The sequence below is a fragment of the Mustela putorius genome, unplaced genomic scaffold, assembly GCF_011764305.1.
Source record: "Mustela putorius furo isolate JIRA1106 unplaced genomic scaffold, ASM1176430v1.1 tig00003983_pilon_pilon_pilon, whole genome shotgun sequence".
In the NCBI taxonomy this organism is placed as follows: Eukaryota; Metazoa; Chordata; class Mammalia; order Carnivora; family Mustelidae; genus Mustela; species Mustela putorius.
Genome location: NW_025422123.1, coordinates 5,519,568 through 5,531,994, shown reverse-complemented (window position 1 = coordinate 5,531,994; position 12,427 = coordinate 5,519,568). Strand labels below are relative to the sequence as shown.

The 12,427-nt window shown below is 42.8% G+C and overlaps 1 protein-coding gene across 3 annotated transcripts in view; it reads left to right on the top strand.

The window, feature by feature from the left end:
- Positions 1 to 410: 410 nt before the first annotated feature.
- The window catches only part of BTBD9 (BTB domain containing 9), a 417,028-nt gene continuing 405,011 nt past the window's right edge, over positions 411 to 12,427 (top strand). For all 3 annotated transcript variants that reach the window (XM_004739994.3, XM_045071237.1, XM_045071236.1), the window contains exon 1: positions 411 to 526. The gene's annotated coding sequence lies outside the window, so the exon portion shown is untranslated. The remainder of the gene's footprint in view (positions 527 to 12,427) is intronic.

Sequence of the window (12,427 nt, the reverse complement as noted above, 5' to 3'; positions counted from 1 at the left end):
CTCCTTCTGGTTCCACTCCCTGTACAACCTTCCCGCACGGGATCCGCGCGGGTCTGGAAGAGGCCACTGCTCTCGCAACCACAGGAGCACTGGCAACTCGTGGCGGGGACCTTCCCATCGGCAGTGACGCGATCGGTGACGCCATACATTGACGTATGGTGACGTGACTTACCCGGAGCCAGGTGCCGGCAGGGCAGCCACACCCTGGAGCCCCCAGCTAAGGAGGGCGACGGGTCGGGCGGGTGGGGAAACGCCGCAAAACCCGCCAGGGGGCACCTCCGACCCTAAACCCTCAGATCCCGCCTCCCCGCCGCCGACCGGTTGCTAAGTGACGCCAGCGCGCAGAGGCGCGTGCGCGGCCACGGCGGTGTGCGTGAGAGCGGACGCGCGCCGCGGCGGCGGCGGCGGCGGCGGCGAGGACGGCGGCGACGGCGGCGGCCGAGGGGGCGGTGGCTACGAGGGGCGTGCGGAGCAGGCGGAAGAGGCGTCCGTACGGGCGGCTAGGTCGCAGAGGATCATCGTTGGGGTGAGTAGCCGGGGCCTCGGAGGGGAGGTGGGGCCTGGCCGCACCTGCTGCGCGGGCCCGGGGCGCGGGAACGCGCGCCCCCACTGTACCCGCGCGCACCACTCCACGCCCCTGTGCCGCTTTTTCCGGGGGCGGGGAAGGAGCGGGGACGGGGGCTGGCGAGGGTCAGTTTCTGGGCGCGGGCGGTCCGGGAGCGGCCGCGAGGGACGGGTGAAGACAGTGTAGTCCCGGAAGGTGTAGTGGGAAGTAGGTGTCTGGGTGGCTTTGCCAGGCTCCCAAACAGAGGAGTCGGAATCTGGAGAAGCCCAGGTTCCCAGAGCAGTCTCGAAGCCTGCCTGAGACAGGGTTGACCCAGCGACCGAGAGGAGGCGGAACTGGGACGCGGGGTTGGGGTTGGGAAAGTTTGGCATGCTGGGGCCTTCCTCGCCCCTGCCCTGGCTGGGCTCCGAGGAGAAGCCGGTTGTTATGGAGAGAGTTGTGAATCAGTGCCGGCAAGCGGCGTCAGACACACCCACGACCCGGGGAAGGCGATCTGTCAGGACTGATAGGGGGCGGCCAACCTGTTGCCTCGAGTTTCCAACTTCGCCTGTATGTGCACGTGCCTAAGGCACGCATACAACTTTGCCCTAGACATTCTGTCACATTGTTGCTAAGGATTTTGAGGCCGGGGGCGGATATCCATCCTAAGTTCTCACTTCCTCGCAGACTCAAATCAGCTGTTTCATTTCTCAGACCCCTGTTGTTTTTTTGTCATCGTGAAGGCCAAGGAAGCAGGGAGGCACAGTTTTTTTGTCTTCCTTAAAAGTAGTACAGACTTGCTAGTTACTAGGTAGAAACACACAGATTCTGTTTAACGTACGGGCTAGAAAATGGTGGTGGTAGAGCAAGCCTGAGGGTAAGGTGCAGCAAATCAACGGGGACCAGTACACTCTGTGCAATGGATCCCCTTGTGAGTCAGTGTGTGGCGGCTGTAGTTACTATCCTTGGGAAAAAGAGCATTGGAGGTACAGAAGAAGTTATTATTTCCCGACTTTTGATTAAGGCAATGCCTAGAACTGGTACAGAGACTATCCTGAAATTTAATCGTGATCTGTGCAAGAAAATTAAAGAAATTAACTTGTGAGTTTTGGTTCAGCTCTAAAATTTTGTGGTTCAGTTTCCTAACAGAGGATCTGTAAAGTGTGTTGCCTGAGGTGCTTACATGTTGGAACCAATAATCCTGCTCTGTAGCACATAGAGTACTGGAAATTTAGTGTCTCTTGTTCTCTGGACAGTACCCGTTTTTAGGACAGGTATTATGTCATTTTTATTCATGGCTATCTCTTAAGCATCTACAGAAGTTTGCTGCAGAGTAGGCACACAATAGGTATTTTTTAATATATTGCATTGTGAGTGTTTATTAATGTACAGCAAACATTTAATTTAGTTCAAGTAGCTAATACATGTGCCCCCCTAACCTATACCATGTAACATGTGGGAGGAGGGTTGTAGATACAAATGATGTAGAAGACCTGTTTTTTGTTTTGTTTTGTTTTTAAGAGCATATGTATGTCAAATCATGAAACCAAATGAGGCAGTATGTATCCAAGTGCTGTGGGAGGAGCTGTACTTAAGTGCAGGAGAAATTTAGAAAAGTTAAGGCTTGTGGTGGGCTGAGTTAGCGAACTCTTTGGAAGAGGTAAGATTTGATCCGGTCTTTGAAAGAGCTATAAAATTTGAATGAGAGAAAAGAAATCACGTGTTGTGTTGAGAAGAGAAGATCGTGTGAGTGTTTTTGATGGGGTATATATAGAGGAGACAGACCTTCAGGGCCTGTCCAGTGAATGGAGTAGGAAACCTCTGATAGGGAGATACTGGAGAGAGAAGGTTTAGTAGGTTGGGAAGGGAAAGTGTTAAGACGAAGGCAGGCTTATCAGGATCCCACTGATAACCAGGATAAGGCCAGCTTTTTGGATGGCATGAGAGTTGTGTTAAAATAGTCTTAGACAAGAATACGTGTTATCCTTACTTAAACTTAGGGAATATTATGGTTGAACCAGGATCAGGTTGTTGTATACTTCTTTTTTTTTTTTTTTAAGATTTTATTTATTTATTTGACAGACAGCACAAGTAGGCAGAGAGGCAGGCAGAGAGAGAGGAGGAAGCAGGCTCCCCGCTGAGCAGAGAGCCCGATGCGGGGCTTGATCCCAGGACACTGGGATCATGACCTGAGCCGAAGGCAGAGGCTTTAACCCACTGAGCCACCTAGGCGCCCCTATACTTCTGATTTCAGTTAGTAATTTGAATAAATGCCTCGCTAATGTGAATGTATCTTATGTATTTAGCCAGCAGTGCATGTCCCCATTTCTAAAATTTGCCTGATGTGCTTGGGCCTCTCCATTGGAAATCTGAAATGATGTACCCAAAACAATTATCCAGCCACTCTCGGTGACACAGATTTGCTTGGGATTATCTCTTAACAGTGGTCTGTGAGGATTGTAGTTACTGCTGATCCTGTAATATATACAAAGAATGTTTGCTGGGAAAGGAGTCTGTTTGAAGAAGGATGCTAAAAAATATTGACAGAAAGATTTGAGAAAATTAAAAATGTTGCCGTTGAGTATTGAACCTTTAGTCTTTATAATACCTTTTGTTGTTATGTGGAAATTCTTTTGAGTGGTGCATAAACCTGAAGTTGAATTGCTAACCTACCCTGTGTAAAGTTGCAACACCAAATGTTGCATTATTTAACAACTCAGCAAATATTTATTGGGTGCTGGCTATGGATAGTACTGTGGTGGGTGCAGGGAACACAAACAACAAGACACAGTCTACCCTCCGAGATACTAAGTGTTCGTCAGACTAGATTAACCCCTAAATGTGGTGTGTTATAAGAGTTAATCAATTTGGAATAAGTAAAATGCTGAGGCCATTGATGACTTTTGCTGGGGAAAAATTGATAGAATCAGGGAAAGCTTTAAAGAGAAGAGGATAGAACTTATTAGCCCTGCAAGTTAAGTAGAATTTTGCACACGTAAAAGGGAAAACAGGCATTCCAAGCAGAGGGGAGAGCATAAGCAAGGTTGCCAAAGATTAAAAATAATAGGATTTTCAGAAAACCTTGAGTTGTTTCTTGATGAGACAAGAAAGGTATATTTGGAGCCAGATTATGAAGGGGGTTTCCATTCCATTCTAAAAAGCCTAGACTTTCTTCCCTCCAGTGTCACCCCCATGTTGGTGATGGAGGGCCTTAGAAAGTGGACTAATCAGATCACAAAGTTAACTCACAGTTCCTGTGCAGAATTGGGTTAGTGTGGAGAGCCAAGGAGACTAGTTAGAATGTAGATAAAAGATGCTGGGAGCAGGGGAACCTGGGTGGCTCAGTGGGTTGAACCTCTGCCTTCAGCAGGTCATGATCTCAGGGTCCTGGAATCGAGCCCCGCATCTGGCTCTCTGCTCAGCAGGGAGCTTGCTTTCTTGCTTTCTCCTCTCCTCTTCCTGCCTCTCTGTCTACTTGTGATCTCTATCAAATAAATAAATAAAATCTTTAAAAAAAAAAAAAGATGCTGGGAGCATGAAAAGGGAGAGTGGGAATGGGTGGACTGTAGAGGTATTTTAGATGTTAAAATCTTTTTTTTTTTTAAGATTTTATTTATTTATTTGACAGATCACAAGTGGGCAGAAAGGCAGGCAGAGAGGGAGAGAGGAGGAAGCAGGCTCGCCACTGAGCAGAGAGCCCGATATGGGGCTCGATTCCAGGACTCTGAGATCAAGACCTGAGCTGAAGGCAGAAGCTTTAATGAACTGAGCCACCCAAGCGCACCTACATGTTAAAATCTTTTTTTTTTTTTTTAAAGATTTATTTATTTATTTATTTGACAGACAGAGATCGCAAGTAGGCGGAGAGGCAGGCAGAGAGAAAGATTGGAGGTAGAAGGCTCCCCGCTGAGCCCCATGCGGGTCTCGATCCCAGGACCCTGAGATCATGACCTGAGCCGAAGACAGAGGCTTTAACCCACTGAGCCACCCAGGCGCACCACATGTTAAAATCTTTAAATGTTATGACCAGCTAGAGGTGAGGGAGTGAGATGTCAAAGGTGTGTATGGCTTGAATAGCTGGTGATTTATGAGGACATTAGATTAGATAACACAGGAGGAAGAACAGATATGCAATGGAGAGAGGAAATGATGGCATGTTAATTAGCAGGTCCCTGTGTGGAGTTTAGAGAGCCAATAGTGATTGGGATTTCTACTCCAGAGTTGATGAGACAGTTTAGGAATAATTGTGACAATCTCCAAGGCTAAGGAAATAGTACTTTTCTAGGAGTGAGTATAGTAGTTAACTCTGTGGACTTTGGAGTTGAGTATAGTAGTTAACTCTGTGGACTTTGGAGTTCAGAAAACCTGAGGTCAGATCTGTTTCACTTATTGGTTGGATTGGGCAACTAGGGGCAAGTTATTTAACATTTCTAAGCCTTAATTTCTTCCAAAAAGTGGGATCGATAATACCTTAAAGAATCATTGTGGAGGGGCGCCTGGGTGGCTCAGTGGGTTAAGCTGCTGCCTTCGGCTCAGGTCATGATCTCGGGGTCCTGGGATCGAGTCCCGCGTCGGGCTCTCTGCTCAGCGGGGGGCCTGCTTCCCTCTCTCTCTCTCTCTCTCTGCCTGCCTCTCCATCTACTTGTGATTTCTGTCAAATAAATAAATAAAATCTTTAAAAAAAAAAGAATCATTGTGGAGATTAAATAAGATAGTATATGCACAATGATTGGCACAGTACCTATCTTATAAATGCTTAATAAATGATATGTGTTGCTATTAGTAGTGGTAGTTATAGTTAGCATTGTAGAGGTAGTAGAAGAAGATACAACTACCCCAATATTAGAGAATGAGAACTGAAATTACAAGGAGTGGAACTTCTGGACATCAACACTTAGATCAAACTTTGACTGGTCCTCAGACTTCAGGAGAAATACAGGAGGCCTTGATAAAATGCAGATTACTGGACCCCACGCCCATAGTTCCTGATTGAGTAGATCTTAGTGGGGTGGAGAATTTGTATTTTTAACACATTCTCAGGTGATCCTGATGCTGGTATTCCCATGACCGCACTTTGAGAACTACTGACTTGAAGACTGGGTGAAAGGAGAGAAACCAGCACTGAGACTAACAAAGAAATTGAGGTGAATGGAGAACTAGGAGAGAGTTCAGAGAAGGTTAGGGAGGTAGCAGTCTGAAGACTCTGTAGATCCACCAGTGTTCTTTCCAGGTCCATAGGCCTCATCACATTCCTATTTCTGTCTTCCCCAGAATTTGGCATAATGCTTGGCACATAGCATTGCTTGAATGAACCTTGGAAGCCCCTTAATACTGTCCATATTTATGAGTGCACATACTTCACACACAGATTTCATTCATCCTCTTATATCTATGCTGAGTCATAGAGAAGATACCGTTTCTAATTTTACACACACACACACACACACACATGAAATAACTACAGAAAATTTCTTTCAAATAACTGATGCATTAGCTATGTGCTGTGATTTCGTGTTAGATGTCCTAACCCCACCCCTGTCATTTTTAATGTCACAATCTAGTTTGCAGAATACTTGTCAGTAACAAGTGTCAGGATTACACTCTGTGTCTTGTATGAGGCACTTTGCAGGTTTATATGATAAGCAAATAATATACTCCCTGTACCTTGGAAGTTTATGATAGGTTGGTCAAAAGAAAGAAGCAGGAGGAGATATGATCACAGAAATGTGGATCAAGAGGAAACTGAATATGAAGACTCATATCTTGTTTGCTGATATACTTTGGGTCTTACGTGTCTCACATTTTGGCATATGGAGCAAGTGTTAATTCTCGTCCCTGACAGTAATTCGTAAGAGAGTTCCATGGTATAAGGAAATTAAACACTAGTTGTGTAAATAGTACAAGCACATAGTAAAGAGATTTCAGGAGGTAAGTTGTAGTTTAATGATGAACTAGTTAGCTATTCACCATGCTTTCTGGGCTCTTGGTCTCTCTCATTTATAATAGTCAACATTTGTTAAGTAATTACCATGTGCCAGAAACTGTGTCAAGTGCTGGCCATAGAGAACTAATTGCTCTGAGCATCTATCTAACCCTGGCTTTAGTTGTGTAAATGAGTGTGAATCAGTGTGCATACATGTTGTCAGGGGAAGATATGATACCTGCATTTTATAATGTTAAGAATATATTGATATGAGCAGACCTCAAGGACTTGAAGTTAAATTCATTCAGCCTTATGTATGCAAGGAGCCATGAAAAAAAAATAAAAATAAATAAAAATTTTTGAAGATTTATTTATTTGAGCAAAAGAGAGCATGAGCAGGAGGGCCAGAAGGAGAGAGAGAGCGAAAAAGAAAGAGAGAGAAAGAAAGGGAGAAACTCAAGCAGACTACCGAGCATGGAGCCTGGCAATGGCGTCCTATCCCAGGACCCTGAGATCATGACCTGAGCCAAAACCAAGAGTGGGATGTTAACCAACTGTGCTGCCCAGGCACCCCAATAAACAAGAAGTTTTAAGCAATCAAAGAATATATACTTGGTAGAGGAGAAAAAATGTATTTACAGTACTACATAGAATATGATAAATGCTGTATAAAGATTGGTCACAGAGTAGGTTCTCCAGTGCTTGTTGAGTGCTTGAATGTTAAGTTTTGATATCAGTTCATGCATGAATATTCCAGAAATTATAATGTCACAAATCCATATTAATTTCTTGGACTGCCTTTTACATCTTTATAGGATACCAAAAAATATCGACCAGTCTATGTCCTTGTTTTCTTAGTTTGGGAAGTGTACTTATAATACACGTAAGCAGAAACGTTATTAACAACTAGCTATTGTTTGTCAAGTCACCGTATTATGCTAGGTTCTTTCTATATGTCATTTAATCCTTATAATAATAGGTTTGTAAGTTGAGTGTTATCTCCATTTTACTAATAAAGCAACTGAGACACAAAATGGGGAGAAAAGTTTGCCCGCCATTTGTGGCTAGTGTCATGGGACAAGGCTTCAGCCCCAGGCCTGGACTCCAGAGCCAATGCTCTTCATGTCACCTACTGGTGTCAGCATGGGGCCCTAGCATGCAAATGTCCATATGGAGAAATCCCATCTTGTTTTTGCTGATTTGGGGAACTTTATTGGAGGAAGTTAGAATTTTAATAATTGCCTCAATAATTGAAGACAATTTAATAATATTTTTGGGTTAGAGGGGAAAAGGAGGTAGACATTTAAAAGACCTAATGATGTCTTTTGTGAAGACATGGTTTTATTTGACCATTTATTTATTTTTTAGTTGACTGACAAGAGATTTTACATAAACATCAGATTTTCTACTTTTCTATATATAGGTGCAAAAGTCTTCAATAGGAGGAACTGTACTTTTCCAAGCTAATGACATTTAAAGTAAATTCAGAACTCCTTTTTTGTCACTTAATGAAAAATATCTTGCTCGTCATCCTAAACAGTGTATACTTCTCTCCCTTCTCTCTACACCACTTATTCCTTCTACCCACCCACGTGTTCGTTTTTTAATCTATTTACAAGTTAAATAGTTATCTGTATATTTTATTTGACCCTTTTGGGTCCTAGCTTTTAATAGTCCTGAAATTACAACTGTAAGCATCTTTGTAAAGCAGACTGAATTCTGGCTAATTTCCCCAATTAATACACAAATGGATAAATATTAAACCCAGTATTATCTATTGCCATGTAACAAATTACCCCCCCCCCAAATTAGCAGCCTAAAACAGCAAACTTTTTTTTTTAGAAGAAAGGGAGACAGAGAGAGAGGTGGAGAGGGAAGGGACAGAGGGAGCAAGAGAATCTTAAGCAGGTCTGTACCCAGCTCAAAGCCTGATGGGGAGCTCTATTTCACAACCCTGAGATCATGACCTGAACTGAAATCAAGAGTTGGAGGCCCAACTGACTGAGCCACCCAGGAGCCCCCCAAAATTTCTTATCTAATGATTTCTGTGGGTTGGGAATTCATCTGCAGCTTATTTGGATGGTTTTGGCTCAGAGTCTCTGATGAATTGCCCTCCCCTGTTGACCAGGACCGCTGTAGTTGTCCATAGGCTTGTTGGGCCTGGGGGGTCTGGCTGCCTCACATGGCTGTTGGCGTAAGCCTTAGATCTTAGATCTTTTATTGGACTGTTTGAGTATCCTCACAACATGTCAGCTGGCTTCACCCAGAGCAATTGATGCAAGAGGAAGGAAGATACCACATGCCTTATATGGCCTGTTTTGAAAACCCACACTGCCCCTTCTGCTCTGTTCCATTTTTTACAAATAAGTCATTAAAACCAGCACACACTCAAAGGAAGGCAATTAGGCTTCACTTTTTTTTGGGGGGGTGGGTGGGTAAAGAATTTGTAGGTTTATTTTAAAACACCATAGATCCTTTGTCTTATGAAGCTATTTCCTCAGCTGAAATTGTCTGTTTTTTTAAAAAGATTTTACTTATTTATTTATTTGACAGCAAGAGAGTGTGCAAGAGTGGAGTGAGGGGCAGAAGGAGAGGGAGAAGCAGACTCCCTGCTGAGCAGGCACCCCCCCCCCCAATGTGGGGCTCCAACCCAGTACTCTGATACCATGACCTGAGACAAAGGCAGATGCTTTACTGATTGAGCTACCCAGGTGCCCCTGATTGTCTCTATTGTCACCGTGTGGTAATGTAGTAATTTTTCTGACTTGTGTATTAACAGTATGTTCTGGAAATGTTCTGAAGTCAAGGTAGTGTTTTTTAAAATCTAAAGCCGGTCTTCACAGATTATAGATTTGTTGTGATTTCTTGAAGTTTTGTATGTATTTCATTAGCTTCAGTTCCAATACTTCTGGAAAGCTTTCATTTTTATTCTATTTTATTACATTTATTTTTCTATCATTTCATTTACACTATTTAATGATTTTCATGATTAATCTTCAGAATCAAACATTTTAAGGCAAATTGATTTACCTTCCAAACTTTTAAAATATTTTATTTATTTATTTATTTATTTATTTATTTATTTATTTGAAACACAGAGAGAGACAGAGAGATCACAAGTGGGCAGAGAGGCAGGCAGAGAGAGAGGGAGAAGCAGGCCCCCAGCCGAGCAGAGAGCCTGATGTGGGGCTCGATTCCAGGACCCTGAGATCATGACCTGAGCTGAAGGCAGAGCTTAACCCACTGAGCCACCCATACCTTCCAAACTTTTAGAAGAAAAATGCTTGCTTAAACTGTGATGGAAGGCAGACATTTCAGCTTCCACAAGGCACAGTGACTTTGGGTTTCATGGCTTGGATGAGGCTTTTAACTTTGTTCAAGTCCTTTGGGTATTTGAGAAATTCTTCTTGAGTAGGGTTCTTAAGTAGCTCCATTAGATTCCAAATCTCATTCTTTCGAAAGTGTATATAGAATATAGTTGGTTTAGGCAGAGAGTCTTTTTGAAACATCACAGTTAGGTCATATTTTGGAACTTTATTTCTTTAAAGATTTTTATTTATTTTAGAGAGAGATTGAGAGAGAGAGCATGAGCAGGGATGGGGCAGAGAGAGAGGGAGAGAGAGAGAGAATGTCAAGCAGACTCTGCACCGAGCATGGAGCCTGACTTGTGGCTCAGTCTCACAACCCTGAGATCACAACCTGAGCCAAAACCAAGGGTCAGAGGCTTACCCCTGAGCCACCCAGGCACCCCTGTTTCTTTAGATGTTAACAAGATCTAGATTTTACTGTCCCTACCCTAATAGGTATCAACTACCTTACTTTTTTCTTTTTATTTTGACCCAATTTTAGACAGAAAAGAATTCTCTTATAACCTTTACTACATTCCCCCAAATGTTAATGTTTTACCATATCTGTTTTATCCCTTCTCTCTCTCTCTCTCATACACACACACACACTGTTCAAGAGTAAGCTGCAGAGCCTTATTTCCAATAGCTAAACTATGGAGGCAGCCCAGGTGCCCATCAATAGGTGAATGGATAAAGATGTGGTATATATTCAATGGAATATTCTTCAGCCATAAAAAGAATGAAATCTTGCCATTTGTGTCAACATGGAGGGATCTAGAAGATACAGTGCTAGATGAAAAAAATCAATCAGAGGAAGACAAATACCATGTGATTTCACTCACATATGGAATTTACGAAACAAAAGAAGTAACAAAAAGAACAAAAGAAATGAAAAAAAAAAAAGAGAGACAAAATACCAGACTCTTCATTACGGAGAACAAACTGATAGTTACGGGGTTGGGGGGAGGGCTGGGGAGAGACGGGTGAAACAGGTAAAGGGGATTAAGATAAACTTACCTTGATGAGCACTGAATAATAAATATATGGAACTGTTGAATCATTAAACTGTACACCTGGAACTGATACAACTGTATGTTAAGTACAGTGGAATGAAAATTAAAAATCCCAGTGCTAGGTGTGCTCGCATCTGTCGGAATGTCATTGCTTCTAAACTCTCTCAGGGCTGTGTGTGTGGGTGTGTGCACCCACACACCTCTTTATCTAGTTTTGTGTATCTTCTACCTGTATTAAATCCATCCAAGTACTAACCAGGCCCGACCCTGCTTAGCTTCCGAGATCAGACGAGATCGGGCGCGTTCAGGGTGGTATGGCCGTAGACCACCTGTATTAAATCCAGAAGTTCACACTGACCCTTCCAGTTCCCGTCCTATACCACAGGATTTCTTGCAGGCTTTCTTCTAACTGTTCCTCTTTTCATGTTTGTTACTCCCTTCTCCTACAGTGAAAACCTGCCCCCCCGTTTTTGACCCTATATTTACTTATCTGTACATTCATGTACCTAGAAAGTAGGTTCAGAATTGCTAACCTAGTGTTTTTTTTTTAACCTTTAGCCTGAAGGCATATTGTACAACCACTTTCAAAAGTTACATAATTAAGTAGCTCCTTTAGTGTGAATATGTTACTCATTTGAAATAGAGTTTGGTTCATTTGATTCTCTGTATTTTAGGTCACCCTCTTGCCTCCCCATCTTTGTTGACTTCATTTACTGTCCTTTTTCAGCATGTGAAACATGAACTTGGGTGCAAAAGTCAAGAAGGCACTCTCAGAAAAGTGGCATCCCCATTTCTTCTGTCCTTTCCACCCTCTTTCTAACCACCGTCTACAATCTGTTCATTTTCTCTGTCTATTTTTACTGCGCTTCCTTTTGCACAAATGACCAGATACATGTGTATTTTCTTATTCCCCCATTTTTTTTTCTTACACAAAAGGTGCTGTAGACATTCTTTTGCATTTTACTTTTTACACTTAACATTGTATCCTGGAAACCACTCCATGTAAGTTCCTAGAACCTTTCTTGTTCTTTTTTACAATTGCATAAGATTCCTTTGTGAGAGGGTCACCTGCTTACTTCTATGGGGTTTCTCATATTTACCAAGTACTTTTAGAGTGCTTTCCTTTTGTTGCCTCATTCCATTCAAGCTTCCCTCTACCTTTCCATTTAAGTTAGGTGCCTTTCTTAGGCTTCCTTAGTCATGCTTCCTAGCCATAGATTAATTTCTTACCAGATTGAACTTGCTTTTCTTCCCCCTCAATTCCTTGTCCTGATGAATGCTACATTATTCATCTAAGCTGAAAACCTGAGTGTTTTGAACTCCTTCTCTCTTGTACCCTCATATTCTGTCTTGTTCATAATCCCTCACACCCATTTTCTCCTTCCATTCTTACTGCTTTTACCTTCATGGAAGTCCTTCATTTCTTGCCTATATTATTGCATTAGAATCCTTAGCTATAGAGCAGTGGTTCAAGGACAGCATTAAAGTCACCTGGTAGTTTGTTCAAAATGGAAATTTGAGGACCTCACTTTAGACCTTCTGAACCAGAAACTCTGGGGATGGGACTTGGCAGTCTGTGTTTTACCATTACCTTTAGGTG